The following is an 8,491-nucleotide window of genomic DNA, read 5'->3' on the forward strand; positions in this document are numbered from 1 at the left end:
TCCCCTCCCAACCCTAATAACCGTTAGTGTGGAAACCTGCCCTTAACTTTTTACAATAGTGGTCCCAGACAATATTTGGTGACTGACCCATTTTACTCAGCACGTCCTCTAAATCCATCCATGTTGTGAGGTGTTTTGCAGGCCTATCCTCATTGTTTAATGAAAGCTAGTACTGCGTTGAGAGGAGCCCTGATGGAATACAGGATCATGCATAACCACAAGAATAGTACTTCAAAACCACCAGCCACTCCGTGGGGGAAAGGTGAGGCTTTCTACAGTTTCAGAAACCCACCAGGGCACTTCTGCTCTGTCCCTTGGGGTCACTATGATTTGGAATTGACTCAATGGCTGGAGTATTACATTGTCTGTAGACTCCAAAGTTGGTTTATCCATTCTTCCACTGACGGGCATTTACAGGTAGGTTGTTTTGATAGTTTTGCTCCTGTGAATAGTGCTTCTGTGAAAGCGAGGGTGCATATATGTACATTTGTGTTACGCTAGGTCTCATTTCTCAGTACAGACACCAAGTAGAAGGATTGTTGGGCCATTTTCATAAGCTTTTTGAAAGCCCTTTCATATAAAGGAAGAATCAAAAACATTTTCAGAAAACATAACTATTTCCCAGGTTAAAAAAATAGTATCAAGAAGGGCCGCCAAAAGAATGATTTTTTTAAATGCCAAATTATACATAGGAGGACCTCAAATACCAGGGAGGGGTGATCAATCAACCAACGGAACCCACTGCCATCAAGCTGATTCCAGCTTCTAGTGGCCTTGGGCTTCCAAGAGTGTGCATCTGCAGCTGACAGTCTCATGTTCTTCCCTCAGAGAAACCGGGGGTTTGAATGACTGATTCTGTGCTTAACAGCCCACAGCCTAATTCAAAGTGCTACCAAGACTCCATTGGATTACCGCTGTAATTAGTGAAAGTAAAGTCATGCAAAAATAAGGAAGAAATGAGAAGAAAGGGGGAAGGGAAGACGGAGAAAGTGAAAAGACCAGCAAGCGCTCTTTTTGCCCAAGACAATTAGGCTTTCCTATTTTCCCAGATGCCTTTGCTAATGCTCCTCAGAAGACCACAATCAAGGATCTTTCATTCTTAGTGGACAGATGAGAGAGCCCAGGCTTAAAGTTGGAACATTTCTCTCAGGTAACTTTCTTGTAAGTATACTAGTGTCAGAGGACCTATAAATCAGTATCGCTCTCCCCCAGCTCTCTTTCTCTCCCTCACTGGCGTTTCTTCTGATTAATAAGGTGACGCACATCAATTGAAGAGACCTTATAAAAGAATGTGGATAGTGTTGTAGAAAAGGAGAGAGGTTAGCACTCGCTTTGACAAGGGTGGAAGGTGCCCTCGAGCCTTAAACAGGTGTATGGTTAAGGCTTTGCCACCTACGTGGTGGCCTCTAACCATGGCTTTTTTTATTGTTATTATTTAAATAATTTTATTGGGGGTTCATACAATTCTTATCACAATCCATATGTACATACATTGTGTCAAGTATATTTGTACATTTGTTGCCATCACCATTCTCAAAACATTTTCTTTCAACTTGAACCCTTGGTATCAGCTCCCCGTTTATTTCCCTCCCTCCCCGTTGTCCTCTCCCTCATAAACCCTTGATAATTTATAAATTATTATTATTTCCTCATATCTTACACTGTCCGATGTCTTCCATCACCCACTTTTCTGTGGTCCATCCCCCCAGGGAGGAAGTTATATGTAGATCCTTATAATTGGTTCCCCCTTTCTACCCCACCATCTCTCCCAGTATTGCCACTCTCACCACTGGTCCTAAGAGGTTTATCTGTCCTGGATTCCCTGTGTTTCTGGTTCCTATCTATACCAGTTTACATCCTCTGATCTAGCCAGATTTGTAAGGTAGAATTGGGATCATGATAGTGGGTGGGGAGGAAGCCTTTAAGAGCTAGAGGAAAGTTGTATGTGTCATTGATGCTACACTGCACCCTGACTGATTCGTCTCTTCTCTCCCTCCACCACCTGCAAAGGGATGTCTGGTTGCCTACAGATGGGCCTTGGGTCCCAAACCTGCACTCCCCCTCATTCACAATGATAGGACTTTTTGTTCTTTGGTGCTTGATACCTGATCCCTTTGACACCTGTGATCTCACAGGCAGGTGTGCTTCTTCCATGTGGGCTTTGTTGCTTCTGGGCTAGATGGCCGCTTGTTTACCTTCAAGCCTTTAAGATCCCAGATGCTATATCTCTTGATAATTTGGCACCATCAGCCTTCTTCACTACACTTGCTTATGCACACATTTGTCTTCAGCATTTGTATGGGGAAGGTGAACGCGCAATGATGATATTTTTGGTTTTTGCTGTCTGCTATCTGATCCCTTCAATACCTCGTGATCACACAGGATGGTATGCTCTTTCCATGTGGGCTTCATTGCTTCTGAGCTATGTGGAGAAGAAAACAATGGGACTGGTGGTTTTCGGGGGACATGGGACAAGGGGAGGTGGGGGAAAGGAAGTGGTGTTAACCAACCCAGGGAGAAGGGAGCAATGAGTGATTCAAAACCAGTGGCAAGGAGGCCTGGTAAGGAGTGATCAAGGGCAATGTCACCAAGAGGAATTACTGAAACCCAAATGAAGGCTGAGCATGATAGTGGGACAAGAGGAAAGTAAAAGGAAACAGAGGAAAGAACTAGAAGCCTAAATACAGGCATATACTTATGTAAATATATTTATATATGATGATCAGGAAATATATCTATGTACATATATTATAGATTTAGTATTAAGGTAGCAGATGGACAGTGGGCCTCCACTCAAGTACTCCCTCAATGCAAGAATACTTTGTTCCATTACACTGGCATTTCATGATGCTCACCTTCTCGACTCGATCACTGAAGACAAATGTGTGCACAAGCAAGTGTGGTGAAGAAAGCTGATGGTGCCCAGTTATCAAAAGATATATCGCCTAGGGTCTTCAAAGTCCTGAAGCGAACCATGGCTTTTGAGCAACAAATGCTGGAGGGGATGTGGTGAAGCAGGAACTCTCTTTCACTGCTGGTGGCCATGTAGATACATACAGCCACTGTGAAAAGTGACCTGGTGATGTTTAAAGCAAATGGAAATGGAGTTGCCTTACAATCCAGAAATCCCTCTACGGGTCATATACCCACAAGAGGTAAGAAATAGACAACAACCAGTCATCTGCACTCCTATGTTCATTGTAGCGCAATTTACAATCTCAAAGAATTGGAAACAACCTGAATTTCCATTGATTGACGAGTGGATTAGAAAACTCTGGCACATACACGTGATGGAGTACTACGAATCACTAAAAAGCACTGATGATAGCATGAAGCATACCACCTCATAAGTGAAGTTAGTCAATCACAAAAGGATGAGCACAACATTAGTCCACTGAGATAAGTACAATCAGCATAGTAGATATAGAATAAACGCCACTTATCTCACAATATATGGATTGAGGTACAGGCAGTCAGTGGCTGGGGAGGGTGGGGGGGAACCAGACAAGCCCAAGGATGTACACAAAGAATAGGGAAGGGCGGGAAGGGGGGCAGCAAGAAAAGGCGGGGAAAGAGAGTTGATGGCACTGGGGGAGCATAGCACTAACAAAATATATCCAGGGGGAGGGTATTGTTTATGTCTCCACAGAAATGCGAGTGTGAGTGCAGATCCCACCATGGCATGTTCAACCTGAGGGCAATGTAACCACATAGAGCAACGCATGAACAGAGGTCTACGGGGCTGCCCCAATCAGAGCCAAACTGACCCCTCCTAGGAATGTATGCTACAGAGGGTAACACTACACCTACAGGTTGGGGTCAGAGGAGCCGCCCTGCCATGCCTACATGGAAGCAAATCAAGAAGGTTAAAGAGAGAGTGAGGGACTAGGCCCCATACTGACTCACCGCACCCTGAGGATGATGTCCCTAGATGGAACTGCTGAGGCACAGTGAAAACTGTAGGGTCAACAACACCTCAAGGTATGATGTCCCCATGCTGGAGCAGGCTGTGACAGAGGACAATACTGGGGACACACAGCGGGGAGTAAGTCTGGTCTAACACTCCCCACACACTCCATCTCCAGTAGGGTGAACCAAGAAGGGAACATAACAGATCAGCAACAGGAGCAAAGCAAAGCCATAAACCCCCGAGAAGCCCCCAAAATAGACTTCAGATTCGGAGGGGCAGTTCCTGGAATCCCCCAGGACCAGTGGGGAGATAATTGTAAAGGTCAGTGGATATACCTGGAATTATGTAGCTTTTGGGGGTTTTTTTTGCTTATTTTGTCTGTTTTTCTTCAATCTTTTCTTTTTATTTTTGTCTCCATTATTGTTGTTTTGCCTACCTATCTAAGATAGCCGTGGGAAGCAAGCCTGAGAAGAAAGCAACAGGATCAATAGTTCTGGAAGGACTTCCGGGGAGGGGGAGGCAGGGGAAGGAAGCAATGAGCAAGTAACGCCATAGACAGGGCGCCAACTATGGAATTAAAACCAACAATGAAGAGGATGTAGAGATTCCGGTGGTGTTGGAGCAACAGCAATCTGGCTGAGAAGAATTACTAAGAGGCAAAAGAAGGGTGAGCAGAAAGAAGGTAAGATAACAGAGGAAATACCTTGGAACAAAGATATTTGTAGAGCAATAAACATGTGTATACATATGTAAATATATTAATTTTAAAATAGAGGTATTGGCCTATGAACATATATTTATACGGCAATGCATTGAGGAAGTGGACAGACTTTGGGCCTTTTCTCAAGCCCTTCCTCAATGCAAGAACACTTTTTTCTAACAACCTAGAATTCTGTGATGCTCACCTTCCAGCATGATCGCTGAAGACAAAATGGGTGCACAAGCAAATGTGGTGAAGAAAGCTGATAGTGCCAGGCTATCAAAAGATATAACATCTTAAAGGCTTGAAATGAAACAGCAGTCATCTAGCAGGGAAGCAACAAGCCCACATGGAAGAAGCACACCAGCCTGTGTGATCGTGAGGTGTTGATGGAATCATGTAACACGCACCAGAACACCCCAAAACAAACAAAAAAACATATTGTTGAGAATGAGGGGAGTTGGAGCAGAAACCCAAGCCCATCTGTAGACAATAGGACACGCCCTCACAGAAAAGTCACAAGGAAGGGATGAGTCAACCAGGGTAGAGTATAGCACTTGATGAAATACACAATAGTCCTCTGGTTCTTTAAGGGTTTTCCCCATTATCTTGACCCCAGTCCTACCTTTCAGTTCTGGCTAGACCGGAGCATATACATTGGTACAGATAAGAGCTCACGAAACATAGAGTCCAGGTCAGATACCTTCCTCGGGAACAGAAATGGGAGTAGTAATACCAAAAGGGTAGGGGGGAGGTGGAGAAAGAAAGGGAAGAAGGGGGAACCAATCATAATGATCACAGCATAACAACCCCCCCCCAGACAAACACCAGAAGCATTCATGTAAGATATGAAAATAATGATAAATTATAATTTATCAAGGTTTCACAAGGATGGGAGAAGGAGGGGAAAAAAAGAGGAGCTGATACCAAGGACTGAAATAGTAAATGTTTAGAAAATGATGATGGCAACATATGTACAAATATATTTGATACAATTGAAGTATGTATGAGCTGTAAGAGCCACAAATAAAATTATCTTAAAAATAAAATAATATGGATAAATAATTCATTATTAATTTCTAGATTTGAATATTCAATGTTATTCAGTATTCAATGTTATGTTTTATCTTTTTTACTTTTCCCATCAGCCCTCTGAGGCCCCCTTTGTTTCCATCTTAGAGAGAAGACTCAGAAGATCTAAGCCATTTGCCTAAGGCCACATTATTAGTAAGTGATTCAAACCCCATGTATCTGTAAGAATCTTACTAACACAATGGAAACTACTAAAAACTTAGAGGAAATTATCGCCGGCATGATTTCAAGATATCTCCCCTACTTTTATTGTATCCATACTAAGAAACAAAACAAACCCCATTCCCTTAGAATTGGCTTCACTTTAACAGCAACCCTAAATGAAATATTAGAACTGCCCTACAGAATTTTCAAGGTTACAAATATGTAAGAAAGCAGTCAACCTCATTTTTGTGTGTGTGGGGTAAATGGTGGTTTCCAACCAACAACCTTCCAGTTAGCGAATGAAAGCTTAACCTACCCCACCCCTGCGACTGAGTCCATTCCGACTCATAGTAACCCCATAGGATATAACAGACCTTTCCCTGTGTGTCTTCAAGGCCATAAACCGTTACTGGAGCAGAACGCCAGTGGATTTGAACTGCTGACCTTTTGGTTAAAAGCCCAGCTTGTAATCCTCCACAGAAGAGTTCCTAATTTGATCCATAAAAACTCAACCAAACCCACTGCCACCTGATGGATTCGGCTCCTGTCAACTCTTGGAAAGGGTGGCATTGCCCCTGTGGGTTTCTGAGGTTGTAACTCTGTATGGCAGTAGACAGCTTCGTCTCTCTCCTGCTGAGTGGCTATGGATCTCAGACTGCAAACCGTGCAGTTAGCAGCCGATGTCTAACCCTTATGCCACTGGGGCTCATGGACCAGATATAGGTCCTAATAGACAGGACAGGGGAATTCAATGGAGCAAAGGGAAAATGAACATAAGCACATGAGATAGGTATTATTATTTTCATTTTACCAATTTGGAAAAGGAGGTCTTGAATCCATGTGATCAACTCATAATCACACAAGGAGAAAGCGGCAGCACCAGAATCTATAGCCGAGTCTGACGCCCAACCTGGTTCTCTCTCCACTGTCGCCTCCTGCTACCTCACTGCTGCCTCCCCTCCGCACTCTCCTCTGGTAACTCTTGGTCACGCCCCTATGTCCTTGATGTTTTTAGTCACATATAAGAATGTTCTGCTCTACCAAGCAAAGATCTAGAGCCACCAGCCCTAATGATTCCTGTCATCTGCCTCAGGGACCACACCCACCGAGAGGGGAGGACCAGGCTTCCCACTGAGGTTGTCCTCACCAGGAGAACAGGAGACAGGATTCACCCAGACCTGGCCTGAAACCACACCATCCCTCAGACCTGCCGAAGCCCAGCTGTCAAACAGAAGCACAGTTTATCACCAGGAACCTGGACTGCTTTCAAACCAGTGACCACAACGTAAGCAGATTCAATGAAAGTGCCCGTTACCAAGCCACAAAGCCTTGGAAAGGCGACTATTCTTGCCCAACTGGCACATCCAACTGTGGAGTCCTTTGGGAGGGTGCAGTCCCCCAAGCCATCTGCAGTGAGGAGTCTAACTTTATTCCCATGAGGACTTCCTGCATCCCAAGCAGGAATTGGAGGTTTCCTTACCCAGTCTTGGAACAAGTCAAAGCCAGCAGCTGAGGCTGTGGCTTCCATGAAAATGGTAATATCTCAAAGCAGGACATCTAATTAGTAATGACCCGTGACATACATTCTGAAGTCTCCAGGAAGAGTCAGATCTGGATTTGGCTGAATGTTTTTGTTTGTTTTCTTTCTCTCTTTTTTTTTTTTTTGCTATCATGGTTTTATTTATATTTTTATTAACAGTATCATTGGCATATAATTCACATATCATATAACTCAACACTTCAATCATGTTAAGAAGAATTGTGCAATCATCACCACAATCAATTCTAAAACATTTTCTTCTTTCTCATGTTCATGGTTATTAGCTCCTCTTCCCCCAACCTCCCCCGCCAACCTTCTCCCTCTCCCCGTCTGCCCCCGCCCACCCCAACCTTCCATGCCATACCCTCAAGACACCATTAATCCAGGTACTGTCTCAATAGGTTTACCTCTCCTGGGTTTCATATGCAGAAAAATATACCACCAAAAAATCCCACAAAATAACAAAGTAAAACTGAGAAAAACTTCAAATGAAAAGAAAGAAGAGAATATGGGCAGAGCCTGAAAAGTGGGGTGTCCAGAAAGAATGATGAAAGGGAAATAAAACTGCAGGAGTGTTGAGCAGACAGGAGACAGCCCAGAGGGAAAGGCTAGTGGCACCAATGGGGTTCAAGAAGAATGGTTTTGTTTCAGAAAACTCATTCATTCACAAAACCCTTACAGAATTCGATAGAAGAAAATGGGAAAAATAAATAAATAAGCAACAAGCCCAATAAAGAAAGAGCGGTCTAGCACGTTCTCATAGTCTCAAGAGCTCACCTCCAAGAGAGAGTCCAGAAGGTTAAACAGGAGAAAAGGCAAAGGCAAGTGCAGCTGACAAAGATGAGAGTTTGTAAGACACATCAGATGGTCTAGAACTTAGACTTGAAGAGGTCCCCTGGGGGTGCTGGGGGGAGAGCCATTCATTCAGATGGTCCAGAGGGCATTGTCATTCATTCATTCCTTCACTCACTCATTCAGTTATGATTGTGTAATGTCCTCCTCAAACACACGCGCTACTCAGCCAAGCGCACAGTGCTTAGGTGAGCTGTCCCATGTTCTAGCAACACACAATGCAGAGAAGTAGTTCAGAGGGTGCATGGCATTT

General features: G+C 43.8%; 1 non-coding gene across 1 annotated transcript; it reads left to right on the forward strand.

Moving 5' to 3' along the window:
* The first annotated feature begins 1,298 nt into the window (after positions 1–1,298).
* On the forward strand, positions 1,299–1,422 carry LOC142449730 (U6atac minor spliceosomal RNA). Its single transcript, XR_012784845.1, has one exon. It is a non-coding gene; the product is annotated as a U6atac minor spliceosomal RNA (small nuclear RNA).
* Positions 1,423–8,491: the final 7,069 nt, after the last annotated feature.

Source organism: Tenrec ecaudatus, chromosome 5 (genome assembly GCF_050624435.1).
Source record: "Tenrec ecaudatus isolate mTenEca1 chromosome 5, mTenEca1.hap1, whole genome shotgun sequence".
Lineage (NCBI taxonomy): Eukaryota > Metazoa > Chordata > Mammalia > Afrosoricida > Tenrecidae > Tenrec > Tenrec ecaudatus.